The sequence below is a fragment of the Neophocaena asiaeorientalis genome, unplaced genomic scaffold, assembly GCF_003031525.2.
Source record: "Neophocaena asiaeorientalis asiaeorientalis breed wild unplaced genomic scaffold, Neophocaena_asiaeorientalis_V1.1 scaffold469, whole genome shotgun sequence".
Lineage (NCBI taxonomy): Eukaryota > Metazoa > Chordata > Mammalia > Artiodactyla > Phocoenidae > Neophocaena > Neophocaena asiaeorientalis.
The window spans coordinates 160,973-170,474 of record NW_020172691.1 but is presented as its reverse complement, the minus strand read 5'-3'; the positions used below and the strand labels follow the sequence as shown (position 1 = coordinate 170,474).

The 9,502-nt window shown below is 55.8% G+C and overlaps 1 protein-coding gene and 1 long non-coding RNA gene across 2 annotated transcripts in view; both read left to right on the top strand.

The window, feature by feature from the left end:
* Window positions 1-4,455, top strand: part of LOC112396290 (uncharacterized) — a 6,159-nt gene extending 1,704 nt beyond the window's left edge. Inside the window, exons 2-3 of the long non-coding RNA XR_003002539.1 lie at window positions 1,263-1,386; window positions 4,277-4,455. This is a non-coding gene — a long non-coding RNA (uncharacterized LOC112396290). The remainder of the gene's footprint in view (window positions 1-1,262; window positions 1,387-4,276) is intronic.
* The window catches only part of TLE2 (TLE family member 2, transcriptional corepressor), a 40,803-nt gene that overhangs the window by 12,223 nt on the left and 19,078 nt on the right, over window positions 1-9,502 (top strand). The gene's annotated exons all lie outside the window — the stretch shown is intronic.

Sequence of the window (9,502 nt, the reverse complement as noted above, 5' to 3'; positions counted from 1 at the left end):
TCAACCCCTTCCTCCTCCGCCCCCTTCGCCCTCTGCCCCTCCCCCCGCCACTCCGCCTCCACCCCCTTTGTCCCCTCCGTTTCCTCCTCCCCCTCCTCGGCCTCCCGGATCCCGGGCGGGGAAGGGGCGGTGCCCGCGCTCCCCGTGCCTCGCTGGGCCTGTCCCGGCCAGTTGGGGTGACGCGCTGGCCCGGCTCACGTGGTTACCGGTGTGTTCTCCAGCCGCGGCGGCGCGGGGAACGAGGGGACGACCACCTGGCACGCGGCCCCCTCGGCCTGAACTGCGGGGGGGGTGGCCCCGGGACCCCAGGACGCCAGCCACCGAGCGCCCACCCGGAGCGCGGCTCTCTGTGACCCTGGATAGATCCCTAGGCGTCTCTGGCCCTGGCCGCCTCCCCTCCCCCCACTCCGAAGCCAGACTGACCGGCAACCGGAATTTATTGGGCGCCTGATGTGTGCCAGGCTCTGTGGTGGCTGCCCTGGACCCAGGACAGGGCCCATCTTGCCCCTAGTGGAACCCACAGCGTGTAGGGAAGACAGACAACAAATAAACCAGCGAATAAGATAATTTCCAAGAACAGTCAAGTGCTAGGAAGAAAAATCCACCAGGGGCAGGAGACACAGAATGACAGGGGGCTACTTGAGCCAGGAGATGGGAGGAGGCCTCTCTGAGGAGGTGACATTCGAGCCGAGACCTGGATCACAGAAGGAGCCTGCCTCAGGGAGATGGCTAGGGGCGGGGAGGTGTTCCAGGCAGAGGGAGCCCAGGGCAGAAGCCTGGAGGCAGTTCTGCCTGGTCCTCTGCAGGTTCTCATCCCCTACTTTGCAGTGCAGTTGTGAGCGTCAGACACAAGGTTAACTGAATAAAGCAGCTAGCCCAGAGTAATAACCGCCATGGGTACCATTATCAAGGGCAGCCCCCTTTTCCGGATGAGTAAACTGAGGCCCAGAGAGGATAAAATGTCTCTGCAAACCAGAAGCTGGGGAGTAAGATTCATATGAGGCCACAGGGTTCCACCCACACCTGTGCAGTGCCTGGGGGCTGGGTGAGTCTGCGGTCCAGCAGGGAGCACCCCCCCACCCCACTCCCCGGCCCCAGGGGAGAGATGGAGGCACAGCTCACAGAGATGCCAGATGGAAGGGTCCAGAGGGTGAGGGTCTGGGATGGCTACATTGACTAGGAGACCCCAGGAGTTTAAAAATAGGAGATGCCTCGGACTTCCCTGGCAATCCAGTGGTTAAGACTCCGTGCTTTCACTGCAGGGACGGGGGTTCGATCCCTGGTCTGAGAAGTTCTGCATGCCGTGCTGGGAGTCCTATGACAGGGGATGAAGACATTTCTGTCATTACCCCCATTTGACAGAATCACAGCAACACAACAGCTAAGGTAGGATTTGAACCCAGGCCTTCAGGTTGCAGCGGACCCCCGTAGGTTGGGTTAGCACTGGGCAGGTTGTCAGGGGCTCTGGGGCCCTGCCCCACATGTTGGGTGACCTGGGAGAGGCTCTGACCCTCTCTAAGCTCATCCCTTTATCTTCCCCACAAATACGTGGAGCAGGCATTGTGTTGGGCCTGGACAGACCATAAACACATAAGCAAATAAACTGTAAGTGTTCAGAGAGTGATGAGGCTTCTGAAGGACGTGAAATGATGGAGGCTGACCAGGTAGGGAGGTTGGGGGCTATTGCAGCCAGGCTGGCCAGGCCAGGCCTCCCCAGGTGCTGATGTTTTGAGCCAGCTGTGGTCTAGGCAAAGGAAACAGCTTGTGCAAAGGCCCTGAGGCAGGACCATGTCTGGTGTGTTGGAGGAACATCAAGGAGGCCGGTGTGGCTGGAAGGGAGTGAGTGACGAGGAGAGAGGGAGGGGTGAGAGTAGGAAATTGATGGGGGTCAGATCATGTAGACAGAGGTGGGGAGTTTGGATTTTACTCTGAGGGTGATGGGGAGCTATGAAAGATTCTTGAGCAGAGGGAAGAATGAGATCTGATTCACATTTGGGTGATCAAAAATATGGGAGGAGTGGAGAGTGAGTGCATAGCCCAGCTGTGGGGTGTGAAGTGAGGCTGGGAGAGAAGGGCCCTTTGGAGCATAAAGGGAGTGCAAATGGCTACCCCGTTCTGAGCATTTACTATGAATCATTTTAAGTACTTTATAGACATGAACTTATTTGAAGATTCTATTATCAACCTCGTATTCCAGATAAGGTTACCCACTGAGCCCAGGTCCACCCTGGACTTCCAAAAGCCCTTTCTTTTTTCCCCCTGAGCTGTCCAGTTCTTGCCCAGGGGAAGGCTGGAGTTTGGAGCCCGCAGCCAATGCTAGTGCCTCTAGCCATTGGCTGCAGTTTCTCATCTCCCACTGGTCAGAGCCTACTGGGACTTTATGGACCCTTGTGAAAGTAGGCAGAGGGGTATTACACCCATGGGTGTGTCCACTCCCCACTTCACAGCCAGGGAATGTTCAGAGGTCCACTCAGCGAGGCAAGGGGTCAGAGCTCAAGGCTCCTCAATTCCAGGGCAGGGTTTAAAGTTGCCCCATCTTTCCTCTTCCATGTTGGTCTAGGGTTATATAAAGGCACAGCTCAAATGAGGCAACTCCTATGCATTCTGCAGAAACCCAGCTTAAACACCCCCACCTGACATCTAGGAAGCCCTTCCATCTTCCCAAGCAGACACCTCACTCCTGGCTCTGCCCCCACCCGCACCTCCACCCCAGTGCCTCCCTTTTCCCCAGCCCTGACCACTCTCAGGGGTCTGAGAGCTATGTGCTTGTTTTCCCCCTACTTCCCCAAACTCAGGAACCCCTCCTGCATGGCCTAGCCCTGGCTGCTCGCTTGGGGCCAGCAGAAAGCATTGGTTTCATGAATAAGTCTTGTGCAACCATCTCACTGTACAGGTGGGAAAACTGTGGCCCAGGGAGAGGCCCTCAAGAGTCTCTAGGTCACATGAGGAGGTCGGGGGCGCTAGAACAGGCAGGAGGGCGTCCCAAGTTCTTGGGTGGAAGGAAACCTGTGTGTAATTTTTCTGAGGGGGGCTCACCGCCAAGGTAACCGAGGCTCAGAGGTCACCTACAAGCCCTGGCCAGCAGGAGGGGACAGGCCTGGCTGGTGGCCCAGCAGCTCGGCTAGGGGGGCGGTAGGCAGAGGTTGGCGAAGTCGGAAGCCAAAGCCTTGGCCTCCCCGAGGGAGCCGCTTTCCCGGCCCGGGTCGGATCAATGGGCTGTAATTATACCGCGCCGGGCCCGGAGCCGACGGGGAGGGAGCGGGCGCTGGCAGGAGAGAGGCGGCGGGCGGGGGAGCGCGGGTCGGAGAGGGACCCACGTTACTTTGATTGACAACCCGGGCGAGCGCCGCGCAGGAGCTTCTGGGGCTCGTAGTCTTTCGTAGAACCCCTGTTCCAGTCTACTGTCCCGCTCGCGCCCGGGGAAACTGAGGCGCGGGGACCAGCAACCCCCTCTCCTCGCCTACCCCTGGGCCCATTCCTCCCCATCCGACCTGAAGACAGAAACTGAACCATGCTGGGAGCCTCCGGGCTCGAGTGAGAGTCTCAGTTCTTCCCCGAGCGTCCGCAGTGACTTAACGTCTCTACCTCAGTTTACCTATCTGCGAAATAGGGCGAAAGACGCTAGTCGGTCCAGCCTGCTGGCCCGGCTTTTGCAAGGTAGTATGTTGGACGAGGGACTCTTGTTTTTAAGGGAAGACCCGCCAGGCTTAGGTGGTGGATCGCTTCTCCCTGTTTTTTGGATGCTAACCGAGCCGGAGATCCCCCCCCCACACACACACACCCCGCCCCAAACCCTCCAGGATCAGGCGTCCACGAGGGTCTCAGTTCTCTTAGGGAGGGGGAACCACACTCTCCATACCCCGCTGGGAGTGCCTCGCCGCCTTCCGATTGGCCCAGCCGATCCTAGCGCCTTCTGCCATTGGTTGCCGGTTCCTTGATCCCCATTGGTCAGCGCTCATTGTGACGTCACGGACCCATGTGGGAGCTCCGTGGGCTGATTGGCTGGTGAGCCCAGCCAACCACCGCGGAGAAAGGAATTTCCACAGTAGCTGGGGCGGTGAGACTGATTTAAGGTGGTCTGAGCAATCCCGTGTCCCAGGGCTGCTTCTCAGCTTTTTACTTTAAAAAAAAAAAAAAAAAAAAAAAAAAGCAAAAACATCCACATCATAAAAACCCAGCCAGGAACCGGGGCTGCGTCTTTCTGTACAGTGGGAGGGGAGAGATCAAAAGCTAAACCCCTTTCCCCAGTTTTGCACCTTCCCCCTGGGTTTTGCAGATGGGGAAACTGAGACCCCAGAGGAGTGCGGCTTGAAGCTCTGTATGGCAAATGAGTTAGCTGCGGAAAGCCTTCCCGGAGAAATGAGAAGGTTGTGCTAGACTGCCCAGGCTGTAACTCATGCCTGGCAGTCCTTTCCCTGCCTCCTGCTCTGGCCGGATGTGGCATTTCAGTAAGTTATCAAGTAAGTGCTGCCTAGGGGTCCCCCTGAAACTGTGCACCTCAGATTGGGACTTGAACCCACGTGGCTGGGACTCAAACCCGGCCAAAACCCACACTCTTCCAACTGAGATCACACACCTGGTTTCAGGACTTAATGAAGCTCAGGTTCTTTTTTTTTTTAAGTTTTATTTTTATTTTATTTATTTATTTATTTTATTTGTTTTTTATTTTTGGCTGCATTGGGTCTTCGTTGCTGCCCGCGGGCTTTCTCCAGTTGCAGCGAGAGGGGGCTACTCTTCATTGTGGTGTGCGGGCTTCTCACTGCAGTGGCTTCTCTGGTTGTGGAACACGGGCTCTAGGCACGCGGGCTTCAGTAGCTGTGGCTCACGGTCTCAGTAGTTGCAGCTCGCGGGCTCTAGAGTGCAGGCTCAGTAGCTGTGGCGCACGGGCTTAGTTGCTCCCGGTATGTGGGATCTTCCCGGACCAGGGCTCGAACCCGTGTCCCCTGCACTGGCAGGCAGATTCCTAACTACTGTGCAACCAGGGAAGCCCTGAAGCTCAGGTTCTTGATGTCTCAACGCAGAAAGAATTCAGTGAGAGACAAGTGATAGGTAAGACGTGGATTTATTTAGAGAGAAACACACTCCACAGAGTGTGGGCCATCTCAGAAGGTGAGAAATGCACCAGGCTATGGGGTTGTCAGTTTTTATAGGAGTGGGTAATTTCATAGGCTAATGAGGGGGAGGAGTATTCCAGCTATTACGTGAAGGGGTGGGGATTTCCAGGAACTGGGCCACTGCCCACTTTTTGATCCTTTTGGTTGGTCTTGGAATTGTCACGGCGCCTGTGGGTGTGTCATTCAGCTTGTTGATGTGTTACAGTGAGCATACACTGAGGCTCAGGGTCTCCTGGAAGTTGACTTGTCCGACTTATCTGCCATCTTGGACCCATTTGGTTGTAATCAGTTTATGTCATGTCCTCAGGCTATGTCATTCAAGGTTGTGCCTTGCCCCCTCCCCTCCTGTTTCATCCCCATCTCACAGACTGCTGAGCCTCCCCAAATTCTCAAAGCTGCTCCCCAAACGGGTTGCTGCTGCTTAGAGCAAATCATCTCCTCCTTCCTGGCAGATTACACACACTAAGAGGGGTGTGTGTGTGTGTGTGTGTGTGGTTTTGTGGCTTCTCAGGCAATCGACAAATCTGTATTTACCCTCCCCTGTGGAGTGTGCCTGGCTGAGGGATCTAAAAACTGATGGGTAAAAGTCCCCTCTTCCAGGAAGCCTTCTCTGAACTCACCAGGCAGAGCTCCTGTTCGTCCTCTGGGTCCTTTAGGCCCTGGGCACTCCGTTTTCCTGGCACTGATTAGGTGGGCCTGCGGTGTGTCCTCAGCTCTGTCCCACCCACCTTGGGAACCTCCCAGGCTAGGCCTGGGGCTGGTCCTCGCCAGGGCCCCATCGTCTTCCCCATGAAGAGGTGTTTATAGAATAAATACCCATGTACCTGCCAACTTTAAACAGTCTGTTTGTGGAGCGGGAGATGCCTTTCGGAGAAGCTGCCTGGAGGAGGTGCCTTTTGGGTTGGGCTTTGACAGAATGGATTTTCTCCAGGCAGAAAAGGAGAGGGAGGGAATTCTAGAAAGAGATAACAACATAAACAAAGACCCAGAGGTGGGGAGGAACACAGATTAGGTAATCTGGCTGATGTGGCCAGAGCAGAGAGTGTTTGAACCGGTGGAGGGAAGTGAAGCTGGGCTGGGCCAGGTGGTGCAGGGCATCTGATGCTTGCTTGTGTAAAGATCTGGAACTTTGTCCCAAGGACCATAGGAAGCCATGGGAGGGTTTTAAGTGAGGGAGGGCCAGACTCAAACAGAAGGTGACAATGGTGAAAGCTGCTCAGAGTGAGAAGGTGGCTTGAGGTCCAGATGGGAGAGGATGAAGGGCTGGTGCAGGTAGGGGGCTGTGTGAATGGGGAGCAGGGTTGCATGGCAGGAGAAGCGGAGAAAAGAGGCTAGGCTGATGCTCTGTCCTGGGGGATCAGGGTGGACTGGGGCCCGGCAGGGTGAGGGACAGGTCTGGGCGAAGATGCTGCATCTAGTGGCCTGGGTAACATCCAAGGGGACATCCATTAGTTGGTGGCTCTACTCACAGGGCTGGGTCTCAGGGTAGGACCAGGAGTGGAGCCAGAGCTTGGAACCATCTCCATGAAGGTGATGCCTGAAGCCTCCAAGAGAACATGGCGGCTCAGAGCCTGGGCAACCAGAGGTGTGGGCAAAGGTGACATTCAGGTGACCGGGCTAGGAGGACCAGCCCTCAGAGAGGAAGGAGGGCCAACAGATCAGGAGGGCATGGGGGCAGGGAGAGGAAAGGCTGCTCTGGGCAGAGCTGCGAGATGAGGGTCAAGAAGGAGCTGTTGAACTTGAAGAGGTTCACTGTTGTGGCCTCTCCCTTTGCGGAAAACAGGCTCCAGACGCGCAGGCTCAGCAGCCATGGCTCACGGGCCCAGCCGCTCCGCGGCATGTGGGATCTTCCCAAACCAGGGCAAGAACGCGCGTCCCCTGCATCGGCAGGCAGACTCTCAACCACTGCGCCACCAGGGAAGCCCTGCATTGGGTCTTTGTTGCTGCACGCGGGCTTTCTCTAGTTGTGGTGATCAGGGGCTACTCTCGTTACAGTGCATGGGCTTCTCATTGCGGTGGCTTCTCTTTTTGCAGAGCATGGGCTGTAGGCGCGCAGGCTTCAGTAGTTGTGGCATGTGGGCTCAGTAGTTGTGGCGCACGGGCTTGTGGGATGATCCCAGCGTGTGGGATCTTCCCAGACCAGGGCTCGAACCCGTGTCCCCTGCATTGGCAGGAGGATTCTTAACCGCCATGCCACCAGGGAAGCCCCAGGAGGAGGGCTTCTGTCAAGAGAAGGCCCAGGAGAAGACAGAGGCTCTGAAGGAGAAGAGGATGAGGAAGGGGTACCGCTGCTTGGACTAGTGGCTCAGAGAGGGGACCTGTTGTCTTCCCATGGGAGGTAAGGCACCTCCTGGAAAGGTTTTGGAATTAGGACTTCACAGATGCCCCCAAACTTGGAATGATGAACTTTCGGCATCATGGAATTGTGGAACCCCCTGTTTCTTAGAATTCCCCAGCAGGAGTGTGGCCAGTGATTTCTGGTTTTAGCTGAATCTGCTGTTTCTTCTTCTCACACCAGTGCCTGTGCATTTACTGAGCACTTACTGTATGCCAGTCTCTGCAGGCACCAAGACGGGCTCTGTCCCTACACAACCTAGCGAGGGAACCAAATAATGAGTACAACAACCCAAGAAGAAACACAATCATGTCAAAACAAAACACAAACGAAACAAACTCTGATAGGACCTAGAAAGAGAGAGAATAGGAGGCAGTGTTTGAGAATTACAGGGTGGAGTGGGTGAGCACTGCTTAGATGGGTGGCGGGGAAGGGCCTTTCTGAGGAGATGACATCTGAGCTGAGACCTGAATGATGAGAAGCAAGGGAACAGCATTCCAGGTAAAGGGAGCAGGAAGTGCAAAGGCCCTGGGGCAGGACTGTACCAGGTGAGCAGGAGAAGCCTGTGTAGCTGGAGCAGAGTGAATGAGAGTGAAAGTGAAGGAAGTTGGGATCAGGGAAGGGAGGGTGGCGAGGGGGTTTGTGCAGGGCCTTGTGGGAAGAGGGAGGAGTTTGGATTTTATCTTGATGGCAATAGGGAGCCATCAAATACTCAATCCCTCTAACACACATACACACTCATATCTTTATCCTCAGGATCTCTCTTCCCCTCCCTTCCCATGGCTGCCCATCTTTATCCTCCAGGTCTCATCTCCAACATTACCTCCTCCAAGAGGTCTCTCCCAGACACCCCAGATAAGTAGATTCCCTCCGCTACCTCTATAACTGCCCCCTAAATTCCTCTTTGTATGCGCACAGAATTTCATAATTTCCAAGCTGTGATCTTGCCTTATCCCCTGAACTCAGAGAAAGCAGGAATCTGTTCTCCATCCACCCTGGTGCCTAGAAGGATGCCTGGCATGCCATAGATGCCCAATGAATTTGTTAGGGCTTTTGTATGCTTCTGCTTACTCACTTAATGACACAGGGGCAGCTATTAACAGGAGGCCAGGGATTTTCTCTGTCTGCTTCCCTGCTGAGCTCCAGTGCCTAGAACAGTGTCTGGTCCACAGTAGGCTGTAAACACGTGTTTGTTGATTGACTTTACAAACAACCCTGAAGTTTCTCAGAAGCATGATGGGAATAAGAATGTCCCACCTCCTACCTCACTGGATATCTGTGGTCTGCGATGGGAGATGGAGCCCGTGCCCTCAGCGAGACCTCAGTCTGATGGCAGAGACTCGTTTTCATCCTCCTTGGGACCTCTGCTTTCTAGGAGCCCATCGTCTGAAAGGGGAGACAGCCCGGTCTGCTGGTGGTGGCCACCAGAACCCAACTCCCAGCTCTGGGAGTCTACTCTGTGCCAGGCCAGGCTGAGGGCTGTTCATGTACCGTGTCCTTTAAAAATAGCCCCTGCCGGGCCGGGCTTCCCTGGTGGCGCAGTGGTTGAGAGTCCGCCTGCCGATGCAGGGGACACGGGTTCGTGCCCCGGTCCGGGAGGATCCCACATGCCGTGGAGTGGCTGGGCCTGTGAGCCATGGCCGCTGAGCCTGCGCGTCCGGAGCCTGTGCCCCGCAACGGGAGAGGCCACAACAGTAAGAGGCCCGCGTACCGCAAAAAAACAAAAACAAACAAACAAACAAAAAAAAATAGCCCCTGCCTCTGCCATTTTACAGATGCGAGTACTGAGGCCAGGAAAAGGCGAGGGCCTAGCTCTGCCCCCCAGCCCCATCCCTCACCTGGTCCCTTTCTGTGCAGGCAGGTTTCCCAGCCAGCACTCGGCAGGCTGCTTCCTCCCGACACTTGTCTTAGCCCACTTCCTCAGAGAGGCCATTTCTGGCCCCCAACTGCCCCCCTCCCCACCAAGCTACTCCCACAGTGGGCCACTAGGTATTTATTGCGCTTTTCTCTCATGGGCCCTCAGGGAGGGCGAGGGGGCGACGTTTGCGGGGCT